The sequence below is a fragment of the Nestor notabilis genome, unplaced genomic scaffold (genome assembly GCF_000696875.1).
Source record: "Nestor notabilis isolate BGI_N333 unplaced genomic scaffold, ASM69687v1 scaffold32181, whole genome shotgun sequence".
NCBI lineage: Eukaryota > Metazoa > Chordata > Aves > Psittaciformes > Psittacidae > Nestor > Nestor notabilis.
In genome coordinates this window covers 20,559-36,010 of record NW_009914768.1, presented here as the reverse complement: position 1 = coordinate 36,010, position 15,452 = coordinate 20,559, and the positions used below count along the sequence as shown (strand labels likewise).

General features: G+C 40.8%; 1 long non-coding RNA gene across 1 annotated transcript; it reads right to left on the bottom strand.

The window, feature by feature from the left end:
- Positions 1–239: 239 nt before the first annotated feature.
- Positions 240–4,545, bottom strand: LOC104412958. Its single transcript, XR_719960.1, has 3 exons — positions 4,354–4,545; positions 2,749–2,895; positions 240–436 (listed from the first exon to the last, which is right to left on the bottom strand). It is a non-coding gene; the product is annotated as an uncharacterized LOC104412958 (long non-coding RNA).
- Between the last annotated feature and the right edge of the window lie 10,907 nt (positions 4,546–15,452).

The window sequence follows — 15,452 nt, the reverse complement described above, 5'->3', positions numbered from 1 at the left end:
GAGACAATATGCCTTTCCATCCAGCCCACCCTGTACTTTCTAGATCACACAAAGAGCATTTTTTGAGCAGCGTTAGGACTTTATTTACTCCAGGCAAGGGCACGGTTCTCTCCAGCCCAAAGAACACCACATCAGTGGGAGCTTTGATGAAGCCTGCAATTGAGGCCTGGGATTTCAGATGTGAGTCATTAAACAAGCACAATACCAATCTCATATTATGATGATGATAACGTGGTACCTTTTCCTTCCTTCTGACATCTCTTTCTTTGTACAATACATTTTCTGCTCTCGTTCGTAGCTGGACAAGGATTGCCCCTTGCTGATGGATGCTGCATGATCTCTCTGACCCTTACTTCATTTCCTCTTTTGAAACCACATGTTTTTCCTTTCTTTGTGCAAGGGCTCCATGGACTCCACTCACTTGCTTCACAGTGCACTGCAATAAACACAGGACAAGCTGAGCCTGGCCAATATGTTTTTGTATACACAATGCATACAATACATTAATTTTATTCTGCATCAGCCAAAAGGTAGCAAAAATTAATGGAAATAATCAGGATTTACAGCAGTGAATTGACAGAAATTGAATAGCTGATGTTATAATGCACAAAATAATGTCAAATAATTATGTCAGTAACTATTTTGTACTTGCTTGTTTATAATTCTATTCCTGAAATGGGACAACACCACCACAATTGGTCTCAATGAAATCAGTTACCAGGGCTTGTCCTGAAATAGCTTTGGTTTTGTGGAGGTATAAATCCTTGTAGCTTCAGTGGAATTAAACTTTGGTTATGCCTGTGTGAAAGGATAGTGAAGCCACTGGGTCAAGCTGCTGCAGCTGGTCTCAAAGGTATTGAATTTGGAAATCAACAGAGTTATAAAGGACCAACAGATATCAAAATGTAATTCATTGAGAATCAAGTATCTTTGGTGATCTTCTGCTTAGGATGCAGCTTGACTAGTGAAAGAGCCATCATCTGTAGCATATGCAAGCTGTAAGCAAGCAAAGCAGAGGAGAATTTTGGTCAGGGTGGGTGCAAGCTTTTCAGAAAAGTGTGGGTTACAGTTTCTAAACCACAGTGATCTGAATGAGCTTCCCATGCTATTGGGAATAAAGAGGTGTGCAGCTGGACTCTTGTCCAAACGGTGTAGACAAAAATGTGAGTAACCTTGGAAGCTTTAAACATGCTCTTAATAACTATACTTCTTTTGTGCCATCTCCTCAGCATCCTTCTCTTGATAAAAGATAGTAAACATTTATATTTACTTCATGTTCACTTGCATGATTAACATTGTAAGCCATAGCTGAAGAGGGAAAGACTTACAGCGCTCTATAAGGAGGAACTTGTAAGTGAACATTTTTCCAGCTCCAGAATTTACTTCCAAATTTTTTAAAACCTGAAAATATAACAGATCTCAGGCAATCTCTGAGCCTTCCTTCAGTGAATTGTCATGTGGGTCATTTTGGTTTTCATATTACACTGGAACTCTCCTGTTAAAATAATTGGTCTTCACATGCACAAAAAGGTTCTGTTTTTTCTCCATAGCTTTAAATGGCTTTTCCTAGTTGAGACTAACTCATTATAGCAGCTAATTCTACAGCATTTGGAAAACAGTCTTCAAGAAACAAAAATGATCCCTTGAATTTCTTTCAAAGATGAAGGTCTTTGCTTGAAAGTAAAACTGTAAAAACCATTGCTACCAGCTGAACTAACATATATTTGAGAAAGACAATGCCAAACTACTGTATATTATTTTTATTCCTGCATTACTTCCCCTCCAAAACATGAGATGCCAGGGAGAGCTATGTGCATACCGTCGGGGAGGAGATTTCCATCATGGCCAGACTGTGCCTAAGTGCTTCCTGGTTGCTGGTGGCTGAAGAGTTACCGTTTCCAGTGCAGTTCTCAGCCCTCTGCCACCACAATGCACAGCCAGCGTCATAAAATAAGCTAGACCTTGCCACAGCGGCAGCATGCCCATGGCAGGGGATGTCAACTGCAGCAGCCTAGAGGCAAATGCATCACTTGTTTTGCTTTCAGCTGGAGGGGTGGCAGCTGGATGGAGCAGACACTTAGGTGCTGTGACCTCAAAAATTGCCCTGGTCTCTTCCCTGCAGCCAATGAGTCACAGGACCAGTGTCGCCACTCTCATTCCTTCAGTGGCAGTGCCACATTATTGGGTGTTGTATTTTGATCCTCAGTTTCTGGAGTCAGGTGATTATGCACATACCATTTGGGTATTTGGGATGTTTTTTTTTGGGGGTGCTCTAGTGTTTCAGTTTCTAGCCTTCACCTTTGTGAAGGTAAGCTTCAAAACGTTGACGCATGCTTTCAAAGCTCAGGTAGTACAAGGGAGCTAAAGCAAAGCAGCATTTTAATCTTTCAACTGCATGTGGGGTCTGGCTCTGGATTTTTGAACCTTTGATGTTAGCAGTGCTACAATACACTGTAACAGAGCAAGTAAGAGGTGGATGTCATTCTATCTCAGGACAGACCAAATAGGCTGTATTTCCTGAGGCAGAATCACCCTTTGCATCAAGGCTGTGTTTGTGGGGCACAGCCAAGCTTGTGTCTCTTGTGAAATGGCATATTTGGGAAACACCTTGAGTTTATTGTGCTGGGGAATACATCTTGTGATGCAGAAAGTTTAAATGTTAAGTTGCACTTCCCTGGTAGTGTATCTGACCTTGCAACTCATGGTCTTTTTAGGAAACGAGGCGGGATACGGCAGGACTGGACTTACCAATGCTAGTGCACTCCATCGTGTGATTATTTGCTTCCAGCCCATCAGGGCACTTTTCAAGGCACTTTCCACTGTATAAGTAAAACCCACTTTTACACTTTGTGCAGAAGTTTCTGGTGAAGCAGGTTTCACAGTCAGCTTTACATTCTGAAATGCAAACAGTAAACAACAATGTTGTTGCACTTTGCTGTAAAATGCCATGGGCTTTCCCACATACACATGAATCACACAATTCTAGCAATATTAAACAGTCTTCAGAGGAAGCAAATTATATTTAGATCTTCTTTGTGGCCTGTACATACAGTGAGGCCAGCCATAAGTGACCTTGGCCTAAGTGAGGATTTAATAAGGATGGCCTGATGCTGGACAGCCTCACACTGCTTCTCTTCTGTGCAAACAGAAGACAGAGCACAGCACGTCAGAATAACAATATACGGATTCTGCCCTTCACTGACACAGGATAGATACTAATTAAGCCCACAGGGCACAAGTACTGGGCCAGTTCCACACTATCTATCTCCATTCATCCAAGAGAAATAAAAATATGCCAGAATTTAGAATCTGCTAAAAGCTGTTTTGCATCAACAACTTTTTCTTTTGTTAAACGACTCCCTGATGTTCAGTCAGATGTCCTGTAGTATTTATTTCATGTATTCGCTATATGACTATCCGAATTTGCATTAGTGGTAATTTTCCCAGTTCTCAGGTGTTTTTAAATGAAAACTTGTGTATGGCACAGCTCATGTCTGATATGGAAGGCCACACACTGCTAAAAAGTGAGCAAATACTTTACAGTGTCAAGTTACTCTGTAAGAAAGACTTTACTCTGGGGTCCATTCATTAAATAACTTTTATTACCAGGTTAGAACTGAGAGAGTTGCTTGACCATCACTCTTATGTTTTTGTATCACCAGCGCGCTTGAAAACAGTGAATTCAACAGCAGAAAGAGGAGTGGGGAGGACATCGCAATCTTTTCTAGTTCATTTATGTTTCAAAATACGTAAGTAGGGTCAGAATGTTGCCAGTGCACTAAAGAACAGAGTGTGTCCTCTCTCTCCCAGCCCGGAGGCAACATGAATTGGTAACTTCCCCTCAATCAGGATGAAAACTGTCCAGCTGAAACCTGTCCAGTTGCTACAGGCATTTAGAGGACTGTGTGTGAGACAAGCTATAAGGAGACCAGGGCAAACCGCATCTCCCAAGAATGGCACCTGCCATCTTCTCTCCTTGTCGCAGGGGACAGGTGGGGAAGGGGCAATGGGTTAAATGGCTCCAGCCACAGAGATTCAGCGTCCCTCAGTCCCTGCTCTTCAGAGCTGCTGCAGATCCCTCTTGCTGCCAGAGGGCAGTGCCTGGCACCCAGTGGCACTTCCTTTTTGTATGGGAATGTGGAGAGTCCTAGGAGCTGGCATCCCTGAGCTTTAGGTTCTTCTGTGATCTTTCACCTTAACTTCTTGCTCAGGTTAATATTTACTGCACTAATATGAAATAACTGAACAAAAAAGAGGCAGCCTGTCCATCTGCTTCTCTGTTGACTCCTAAAGGGATGCAGTGTTCAAGAGAGAACAAACAAATCCATGTGCTCCCCTTTCCCCAGCACTTACTTGCACACTTATTAATGTCAGGATACCGTGTCCCATAGTATCCGCTTGGACAGGAGGAAAGACATACTCCAATCTGTTTCATGCCGATTCTCTCCAGAACAAAAAAGAGCCTGGGCTTACATGACAGGCATCCGTTGTAGTCAGAACATGTAGCACACCCTCCTTGGCAACCCTGGCTTACGTTAGGATGCACTGAGAAAACAAGCATTGAAAAAAAAAATAAATAAAAGGTGAGAGAACAAGATATCAGACATGAAATAATGGTTCCTCTGTACTTGGAAGGGTGGACTATCCACCTCTCTGACAACTCATTTTTTCTTGTATCCCTTCTGACCTGATGCTTCATTTCAGCAATTATTTCATCTGCAAAAAATGTTAAGTTCAGCTTGCAGAAATAGCTAACAGGAAATTATATTTGAAGTAGATTTTATGGAACAGCAGCATACTAGGGACCAGTTATTTTTGTTTTAGTTATGTTCAGTGGCTTTTCTGCCTTCTGTGCGCTTGGCTTGGCAGATAAATACATCTTCACTTATCTTTGCTTTTACTAGCTGGATGATTAGAAATCAACCTAGTGTATAACTTCCTTCATTGACTAAATGCCCTTTGATTGAGTTCTGCTGTGCAGGAATATGCTTTTGTAAGATCTGATGCTAATTTACCTTAATAAAAAGACACAGGAGAGCCATCCTTCTCGCCCTCCTTTCCCTGGAATGTTCTCTCTGGCATGTTTTTAATCTCTAACAATTACAACCTGATGTTCAGACTTAACTGTGGCATTTACCCTGCTCCAGTCCCAGCATGGAGCATAGGTAGGATTATATTTGCCTTTCAATTGAATTGTTCTAATTCTTCAAACAAGGAAATGAAAACTTATTACACTCATTGCTTTAGACTATTCAGTTCTTCTTTAGGAGCTTGGGGATAGCAGAAAAGAGGATGCTATTGCAGACAATCTTTTCAGTAGCAGACATTAATCAGTGTTTTACTTCTCAGTGGTAGAGAACAATGTTTTTCATCTTCCTGTACTTTAGAAGCTTTTAATTCCTCCTTGGTTGCACTCTGAAACAGGAGTTGGATCTGCAAAATAAGCATCAAATATCTCCAGACCCTGCATCCTTTTTTTTTTCTTTTTTCCCCCTTGTCTTGTATGAGAAACCCAGACATTTTTCTAAGTGTAAGTTTGCATCTCTCAACCTGAGACATTGGGTTATATTTCATATGTAAGAGAAATTCCATCCTCATTTACATTTGTAAATCCTATTTGTAAATACTGTTGGCTTCCTGTTCTGCCTTCTCCTCAGGCCAGTGATAATTTTATAAACATGAATGTGCCATACTTTAGTTGCCTATTTAGTGTTTTGATTTTATTTTTTTCTGCAGAAGCTGCTAAATAGCTTGCATCCACAATGAGCTTACTTTTGTCAGATCCCTTCTGTGGATCCCTTGGAGGCAAACCATAAGCACATACAAATCCACGGCTTACAGGTTGAAAGCCACCACTTTGTGCTAGCTTCGGGGAGTTTGCCTGGTGGCCCGAAGGTTCAGGAGTACCTCTGTACTTTGTTCACTTAGAGTTTTGGCAGAAAAGACATGGCCCATGAATGGGAAAAGAACTCCTCTGTGCCCTGAGGTTTCGATGAGCATATCAAAACCAGTCCTGCAATCTGAGAAACCTCAAAGGGATTTCAAGTTCACTTTTCCTCTTTCATTAATAGAATGAGGAATGAGGGTTATTTCTTTCAGTAGTGCTGAACATGTAGGAAAAGTGCAAACTTTGGCCCTGCTGCGGACAAACAATTTCAACCAGAATATAAGAACCCAGTGCTCTGTGCCCCCTGAGGTACTCACTTTGTAGAACAACCTGGAGGAAAGCGTTTTTACCACGAGGACAAACCACTACTATGAGAATAAACAGCATTCTGCATAGCGAGAAGCTGCAACCCCAAGTCAGTTATCAGACTTGCTTTCACTAGGCTCTCAAAATACCGAGTGCGCAAGAAGTATAGCTGCTTTTTTTCTGAAAAGATTCCAAGGATGCAGAGTATATTGATTTTGAAATTAAGAGCCTGGAAATTTAGCTTTCTTTTTAAAGTTAAGTAAATGAAAATGTCCTTGTCTCTCTCTCCCTGGTCTTGTGGCTCTTGTATAAAGCTACTTTCAAAGGCAGACAAAGTAACGTGATCTAAGAAGCTGACATTATTTAAAAACTATCCATGACTTTCCTTCATTAAGTCTGACAGGGGGAAGAAAAAGCAGCTGAAGTACAAAATATTTGTCATCAAAGCTGCTATATAAAATATGGATGATCACTTTTGACAGGAAACATATTATGTGTGAGCACCTGTGACACGTCATTATGAATAGATTCTCTTGACAGAGAAAACATTATGTGCAACTGCTCTGAGGTCAAGCTGTGTGTGTGAGCCCTTGAGACAGGCAGTACTTTATAACCAAAAGATGATAATTCTTTATAGCTAAGATCCATTACATGGCCAATTTCCATCTCCCCTTTAACTCCAGAAGTACTAAGTATAAAATAAAATGTACTCCTAGCCATTTTCACAATTTCTGCCTCCTTTCATGCATCCCATACACATCTCATACAAATAACCCAGAAAAAAAAGAAAGCCTGTAGTTCCAAATGCATAATCATAATGTTAATATTACAGAGCAAGGAATAAGTTAAAATATGTAAGTCAAGCTCCATTTAAAGGTTGACTTCATGCCATATTATAACTCAATGTGTGAAGCAAAACAAACTCCATAGAGCAAAAGTCTCATAGAAAATTCAGAGTTAACAAATTAAGAAAGACATTTTTCCTATTAAAAGCTATTAAAGGGATTTTTTTTTTTTTAATTGTCTCCTACTGTGTCTGACATTTATTTAAGCCCTGTCTCTGTGTAATAAAACTGTCTCTCATTGTGCTTGCTCTGAATGCTAGGTAGACCCTTTTTCTGGCTTAGGCAAGAAACAAAGCAGGGACAGCTGAGTGCTCCAGAAATTGGTACTGTTTGGAAGCACAGTACTGGACTTTGTCATTGAACTGAGAGAAAATAAATGGTGGAGGAAAAATATTTGTGTCTAATACATGAGAGAGCATGTTTAAAATAAGGCATCTCCAAGCTGCAGCTGAAGATCTCATTCTCGTTACCTCTCAGCCTCCTCACTCTCCTGAGACAGGCTCTTGCCTGATCCCTGCAATGTAGGGGCCAGTCCCTCCCCTCCTGCAGAGGCCGAGTGGGGTTGAAGGGATTCCAGAAGTAAACAGGGCACACTCAGGCTATAAAACATCTGCCTGCCACAAAGATGGAACTTACCAGTCCTGGGTAAGGAACTGGCCCTTATTCTTCCTCTGTCATTACAGCAAGGTATTAGTGCCTGCAGATCTCAAGCACTTTAGCAACTGCAGACCATAGCCATGAGGAAGCAAACAAAAGTTTTATCCCTTTTTTTCCCCATATCAGACACTGAGCTCACTGAGTTTAAGTGATGTGCTGTAACAAGCTGGGAACATAAACCCCATCTGGTGAAATCTGCCATGGTACACCTAGTGTAAGTGTTGCTTCAAATTTCTATGCTTAGGTTAACAGCAAAAATGTGTAAGTAATGTATGTCCACTTTAAGAAACGCTTTGAAGTCTACAGATGAAAAAGCACTAGGAAAATGCAGGCCACTCTTGTTAGCCACAAGTTTTAGATGTGGTAAGAGGGACAAAGGGAAGTCCTGTCTCTTGGCAGAGGGGCAGGCATTGTGGCCTTGTGAGTTAGGCACTGACTGCAGAACCAGGAGGTCTGAGTATTAGCATTGCAAATACGTCCAAGAAATGCTCTCACTTGTAACCACTTGGTCTTTTATGCCACCTCCTCCATTATAAAGACAAATAAAATGAAATATATAAAATTCTCCACAATCCGTAGAACTCACTTTGATGAGGATGAAGTATTCTATGCATGGGCTACCAAGACGAATGTCTGCCCTCTTGTAGTCAAACACTCCTTTAAGCACAGTGAAGTCCTAGACTCTCAAGGTTGGAAAATAGAACACAGCAATGGGCAAAGTAAGTAGTGGGACCACAGAGACCCACAGACAAGTTCTTCCCCATCTCCTACATGAGCATCAGCCAAGCCTGCTAACTCATCAGGTATGAAGTAAGCATGTACAGGCTTGTGTGAGCCTGTTGGCTTTAGGTCCAGAATCCATCCCTCTCTTTTTCTTTTTATAAAACCTAAACACTGGAGATCAGAGAAGACACTAAGTTAATCTTGAACTATTCTCTTCCCTTGCCTGCCTTTAAACCCTTTTTTGGAGGCCTTTTTTTGTGCAAGCTGTTTGTCCAGATATTAGTTTTAAGCCTCATTAGCAAATAAAATCACTGGGGATTTTCCTTTCTCATAATATTTTCCAAAGCCCTGCTCTGGAAACAATGAGTCGTGGTCTCTGTTAAAAATAGCAAGTTAAGGACAAGGAGCTGAATTGGAATCTGAACTTCCAATGACAAAGCGATAGGAGATTTTGGCTGCATGCAGCAAATAAATTCTAAAAACTTTGCAATGACATTTTTCCACCAGTTTTACTTTATATAGAGATCAAATTTATGGGATCAAAAAATGAAAATAAGAAAATGCAGGAGGAATCAGGTGAGCATATGTTCTGAAAGCCAGGCAAAAAGCTTAGGGTAGAAGTATATTATTTGCCCATTTGCTGCAGCTGAGGTGCAGTGTCTCGTCACCAATCTTCAGTGACAAGATGTCCATTTGGAGGCTTTCTCTTGAAATGGATGTGCTGGACAAATGAAATTAATCCCTGCTAGAGAGCTGCTGCTACTCCTGGTTTCTCAGGCTTGTGCATTCTCACAGGAAATACTTTCATAGCAGAGCTGCTCTGGAATTCAGCCTCCTCAGTTGGGCTGCCCCTCTCTGCGAGACCCAGGCCCTACCTCGGCTTTTTACCCACCACGTGGCACCCATGCGGGCACTAGCCCTTGTGGTGGAGAGGATTTGGGATGGGATATCCCATGGGCTCTCATGTTGCTTGATCACTCTGTGCGTTCACTGGTGTTCATTTCTCTCTCTCTTGCCTAGTGTGAACCAGCTGCCTGTGGCAGTGGCCTGAAAACAATACTTCATTTAAAGCAGAGCTACTCTTCATCACGTAGACCATCCTTTAGGCAAATGCAAGCAGCATTTGGCAGTGAGCTCTTCTAATGAGAAAGTCATTAAGGAATTCAGTTTACAAACCACAGTGTATTTCCTCAGACTCTTTCTTGGACAGCGTTTCTCTGTGTGGAAATGAGTTAGAAGTGGAATGGAAAATGGTGGGGCAAATCCACTGAACCAACATGTAGGCAACATGCAGTGAGAAGCAAGGAGAAAGCCCAGGAGTGGTAGGGCAGCACTGGCAGAGTGAGTACGCAACAGATTGACAAGTTTTCATTATCAGTGCTAGATAGATTGTCAGCCTGGGCCAAGATGAAATCTGAGCTTAATCTTGCAGGCTAAACTCTGCCTGATTGTTCAGCCTTAAAGCACCCACAGGGAGGCATGGGACTTGATGTGCAGCTGGGCTCTGTGAGGAAGATAGACCCATCCACAGCAATTACTACATTGGATTGACCATAAATTTTCTGGGATGCAACTGAACCAGTGATGATAGCTGAGGTATGTGGCATATCTGTCCATCCTCCCCTGGATCTACAGGAGTCTGAGGCAGCCTTGAAAGGAGAGGCAGCTGCAAAAGGAGCAAATAGGAAAAATCAGTCTAAAAGTCAACTGTTGAAGGCTTCGTGTCTTCTGTTTCTCTTTGTGATTTGAGCTTCACAAATACTTTAAGATTTCTTTCTAATAAGATGGTAGATCCTCCAGAGATTTGCCTGACTTCATTTCTATTTCAGAGCATTTCTGCCTTCTATGGTACGAAAGACAGAACAAAGAAGATCCTCAAATGTCCTCCTGTGTTTTGAAGGAAAAAGATCCCATTAGGACTCAAAATTTCTTCAAACATCTGCCTGGCTTGACAGAATATTTTCCTTCTCAAGAGGCACTTCCCATCTGACGGGAAACAAACCAACCTATTTTGTTCACCAAGTGTCAACAGTTCTAAAGAGCAACAGATCATCAGTATGGGCTGTCCCACAGTCTCAGGGAGTATCTGGAACTGTTCTGTAGTGGTGTCTACAAGGAAGGAGGCCCTCAGCCCAGATGGCCAAGATCTCCCCGGGGAATGCCTCATCGTTATTAAACACATGTCTGGCAAAGTGATCCTGAAAATTAAGTATACTGGCTGCCAGAACACATTTCCCCTGAATTTGGTTAAAAAGAGCATCAACAGGCTGAAAAATCTCACCAGGGGTGCAGAGTTTTATGCAGACTCCTAGCATCTTCAGCACAACAGAAATCAGCCACAGCAACCACAAATGGCTCCTTGTCATTCCGGAGAGTTTTGTAAATAAACTGAAAAATTCTTTTCATGGACAGAGAAGGGAAATCGACTTTTTTTCCCACATACTGTGGAGCACCACCAAAATTCAGGGATCCAGGAAGTTTAACCAGTGTAGGAATCAAAGAGGATCCCTGAGGCAAGTTGCCTTAAGAAGCCTAGTAGTGACAGTAAAGGTAGGACCAGGTAACGTAATACCTTTTCACATCAAGTCCTAAATTTTAGAGTCAGCTGTAGTTGTTTTCAAATACCCAGCCTTCAAGACTCTACATCATTAATCTTCTCTAAAAGTGGAAAACTGGATTACAATAGTTGTATAAACTTATATAACCAACGTGTCAGGACACTTGTCAGACTCAGCTACTTGCAAATAAAGCATCTGTGCTGAGATTTAAAAAGGAGGCGTGAGTTTTGGAAAGAGGTTATATTTGATGCATATATATTTAGACAGTATTTTAATACTTTAATCCTGCAAAATGCCATCATTAAGATCCCCAGTTGGTTTTACACTGGTCGTATGCATACAGAACTCTGAAAACAAAGTCGTCAATGTCACTGTGACTCCTATGACTCTCCAGTCTCTTTCCTATAAGAGATGCATGCTTCTATCAAGTAAAAGGGACACAGCTGTACATTGCATATGCTCATTCTCTGAAATATGCAGTCTTTCTGCTTGATTTTCTGCTTGATGCTAACCTTCCATCTATCGTTTACGTGTTTCTAACAAAGCTTGTTGGTGCTCAGGTTGTCCTGGTGGCAGCAGAGCAAGCCCCACTGTTTGCTTCTCCTGTTTTGTTCTTTTAGTGTACTGGAGACTTTTATTATTGCGTATTACACAGATGCTCGTGTATTTCCAAGCTGTATAAGGATCACTCAGCTCATACTGTCAACATTACACAACTACAGTAGCATTTGCAAGTTTCTCATTTCCCACAGGGTCTTTTGAGACCGGAGTTTTTCTCTCAAAGTTTTGTTTCAGAAACCACAGAAAGAACAGCAGGATGTAACAGATTTTACTTTCCATGCTGGGGACTAGGGAGTAGGGTTTAGACAGCAAAAGCCTGTAATCCCATGTCAAAGCTATGATTTTCTACTACCATGTTTACAGCATTAAAAAATTAATAAACCAGACAACAAGCCAGCCCACTGCCTTGGCGTTGCTCAGATATGCCTTTGGTCAATTACTTAATATCCTCTCAATTTGGTGTATTTTCCTAAGTGGAACTGATCAAATGTTTGTACTGAATGAAATAATTTTTTCTGTGTAACAATTAAATTCATACCGTAGTGAAGCTAAATAAAAGCCCCGAAGTATGTTGCTTGCAGGGGAACTGCTCTGAACTGATGCCTGCAAACATTCAAGCCTTACATCAAGATTTGAACACAGAGTATAGATAATAAAGAGTATTACAGTGCTGGAAGATCTCTAACTGTTTTCTATAATTTTTAACAAAGGGAAAATATGATCTCAAATTTTCATAAAGGAAAAAGAGTAAATTCTCAAGGCTGATAGGACCATGCATCTCTCAGTGGCACAAAAAATACTGTGCAAAATTCCAAGTTTAAATTAATGATTAAAATACTAGATTCAGTGACAGCTTCTCTGCTGCAGAGCTGTGTAGTGATGCATATGCTAGCAGTGCTCAGCAAATGATGACCCAACCATATTTATCTTTCCCTCATGCCCCTGGAACCCATGCCAGTCGAAAAAAAAGGAGAAAAAAAGAAGTGCAAAACATGAACAGTATGGTATGAAATTGAATTCAACTCTGATGGAAAACAGACAAGAAGCTTAATCAGCAGTCACCTTGGACTCACTGAAGGAAGTCCTGGCCCACCAAAGTCAATGGCAAAGCTCCTGCAAAGAGACGGCTGAGGATTTCACTAATTTGTTAATTAACTTTAGGGTACTCTGTGGTTTGGAGTGCAGTTATCTGACTTTTAGAGGGCATTGTGATTGGATGGCCTGTTTTGACTAGGATTAAGTAATTGGCCAGGCGAGATTTAAGTAGGCATCTGATTCCTGAGAAACTGACTCAGTTCAACAGCTCCGCATGCCTGGCTCTCCTTGTGAAGTAAGTATGAATGGCACGTAGTTAGGGCTTGTTTCATCACCCCTTCTGCGCACTGCCCTCCTTTTGAAGTCTGAGCCTTCCTCTCCCAGCCAGCTTCACTGCCTCACACGCTGACCCACATGAAAGAAATTTAGTGCTCACACCAAGCATCATTCACTTCCCTTAAACCGTAATACATCTAACATCATTGCAGTGATACACAGCAGGCAATTTACAGTTGAGCTAAAGCCATGCTAGCAAGTATTTGAGCTGAATTATTGGGGTGATGGTGATGAAATCAAGGCTGTTGTCCATTTCGTGCTTAAGCAGAGTTGCAGTTCATTTTTTATGTGGTGATGTATCACTGCTACTCCAAGGATTTGTGCACCAATCAGCTAAGTTGATTGCAAGAGAAAATGAATTAAAATTAATTATAATTTCTTGTTTGGTTTTGGTTTAGTTTTGGGTTTTTTTCAGTGTAACATCTGTAAAAGTATGTTCTTCATCCCAAAACCAATTAACAGTATAGCACTGACTCATCAAACTTTCCCAATAGTTAAATTAATTGAAAACTTATGCGGAGGCTGTCTTTGAAAATAGAAGCTGCAAACTGTGTGGGGTTATTAGTTGCTGTTGCAGCCAATGGTTGCACAGACTGGGTGAGCTCCATACAGCCACACAGGTAAATGGCAAGCAGTGCCATTACAACCTCAGTGGTCAGTAAATCAATCGATCACAGCTTTCCCTCTAAAGCTAGTTTGCCTGCAGCAGTCCTATTGAGTGCATTAGTGACACAAAGAAGTCTGGGCAGAGGCCAAAATACCCTGTTGTCCCATTGCTGCCACCTCCAGTGTAGAAGACACCCGTCACAGCTGCTAGGTCAATGCAAGATGAGGCCAGGTCCCCTGTACCCACCTTTGCCCATGCTTTTCCTGCTAAGAGACGCCCCATGGCCACCACCTCCCTTGCAACCTAAGCCTGAAAGCTGAAGGGCTGCTCCAGCCTCTTGAGGGTGCACTGGAAGGGATGTGCAGCAACCAGGAAATCAGTTTAATTGATTAAGAGTCTCTATGAATGTTCTGTTACGATGTCTGCCCGTAAAGGTCGCACCTATAGTGGATGACGACAGTTCTACTTCACAAGGATTTTTGAAAGTGGGATTCATGCAGAATTGCCATAAAATGCAAAAATTTATATAATAATCCACAAAAGATAAAAGATAATCCGTTTCACTTGCTGGGAATACATGGCTCCAGTTATTGGGAAAAAAAAAAGACAAAATTATGTAAAAGTTTTGACATTTGTTACAAAATATTTCTATTTTTGGAGAGTGATGTGTTCTAAGAGATTTTACTTCTGCCAGTTATTCTCTGAGTGGCTTTAGTTTGAAATAATAATAGTAACAACAGAAAGGTGATAAGGAATGGGAAGATAGAGAATTTCAATTTAAAACAAAAAGGAAATTGTAAAGTAAAAAAAAATAAACAAACTGAGGCCACCTATTGACAACACTAGGTAAAGAAAAACAATGTTATATAATTATATATAAACCTAAGAATTAAATATCTAGGAAACTTAATGTTAGTCTTTTGAGTGTTACTAAACATTTTATAGTAAGAGCTGTAAAGTCAAAGGTTTTGAAGTCACTCTAACTTTTTTTTACTAAAGAAAAAAGAAAAAAAAAAAAGAAAAAAAAGCTTTATGTGTCTTAAAACCTTTTTAACCTAAACTGAGGACAAAAACATTTCAAAAATTAATGGTTAATCTATGAATTATAACTTGTAGGGATGAGTGGGTTTTATTTGTTTGATGTATTATTTGATATTGCTGATGCACATCCAAAGGGATATCTGACATTTTTTATGCACAAGTGAAAAAGTGGTCTTAAAAATGAACTTTTGCTAAAGTATTTCACCAGTAACAATGGTAGGAATCACCTAATTTAGGCTGGATCACAGCAACATCCACAGGGAACACGTTTAACCTTACTCTGTACACGCAAGTACAAATTTGTGAGACACTTCTTCCTACTCAACCTTCTGCACAACAAAATGATCCATTTGTTGTTTTGTGTCCAGAGAGAGCTGGTTTTTCAGGTGTTTGGTGCCTTTGCCAGCTTGCAAAATATCCTTGGCACTTTGCAACAGTGCTCCACTGAAGAATTTTTCATATAAATACAGTAGTGAGGAAGAGGGGACTGTTTAATTCTGTTTTCTCATGCTGTGAAATAATTAAACTGATGCAGAATAAATGATAGAAATAGAACCTGTTGCTGCAAACAGAACTGTCTACTCTAAGTTATACCAACAATTAGCTTTGCTTCAGTGAAAACCAAACATCCTCTAGATATTAGGAAAACATGAAATCACAGCAGTTATTTTTAAAGCATCCAATATGATGAATATTTGGCAGCTCAACTGGTGGCTAGTGGCTTGCGGCACCATGTAGGGCTGCCATGAGACAGGACTCGGATATGAGATGACCGCAACAGCACCACTCCAAATGCTGGGCTGCTGCAGCAAAAATTGTGATAAAAAATGACACAAGCAGATGCCAAAATGGAATAAGTGAAAGGAAAGGTTGAACTGTGCCCTAGTATGAAAACA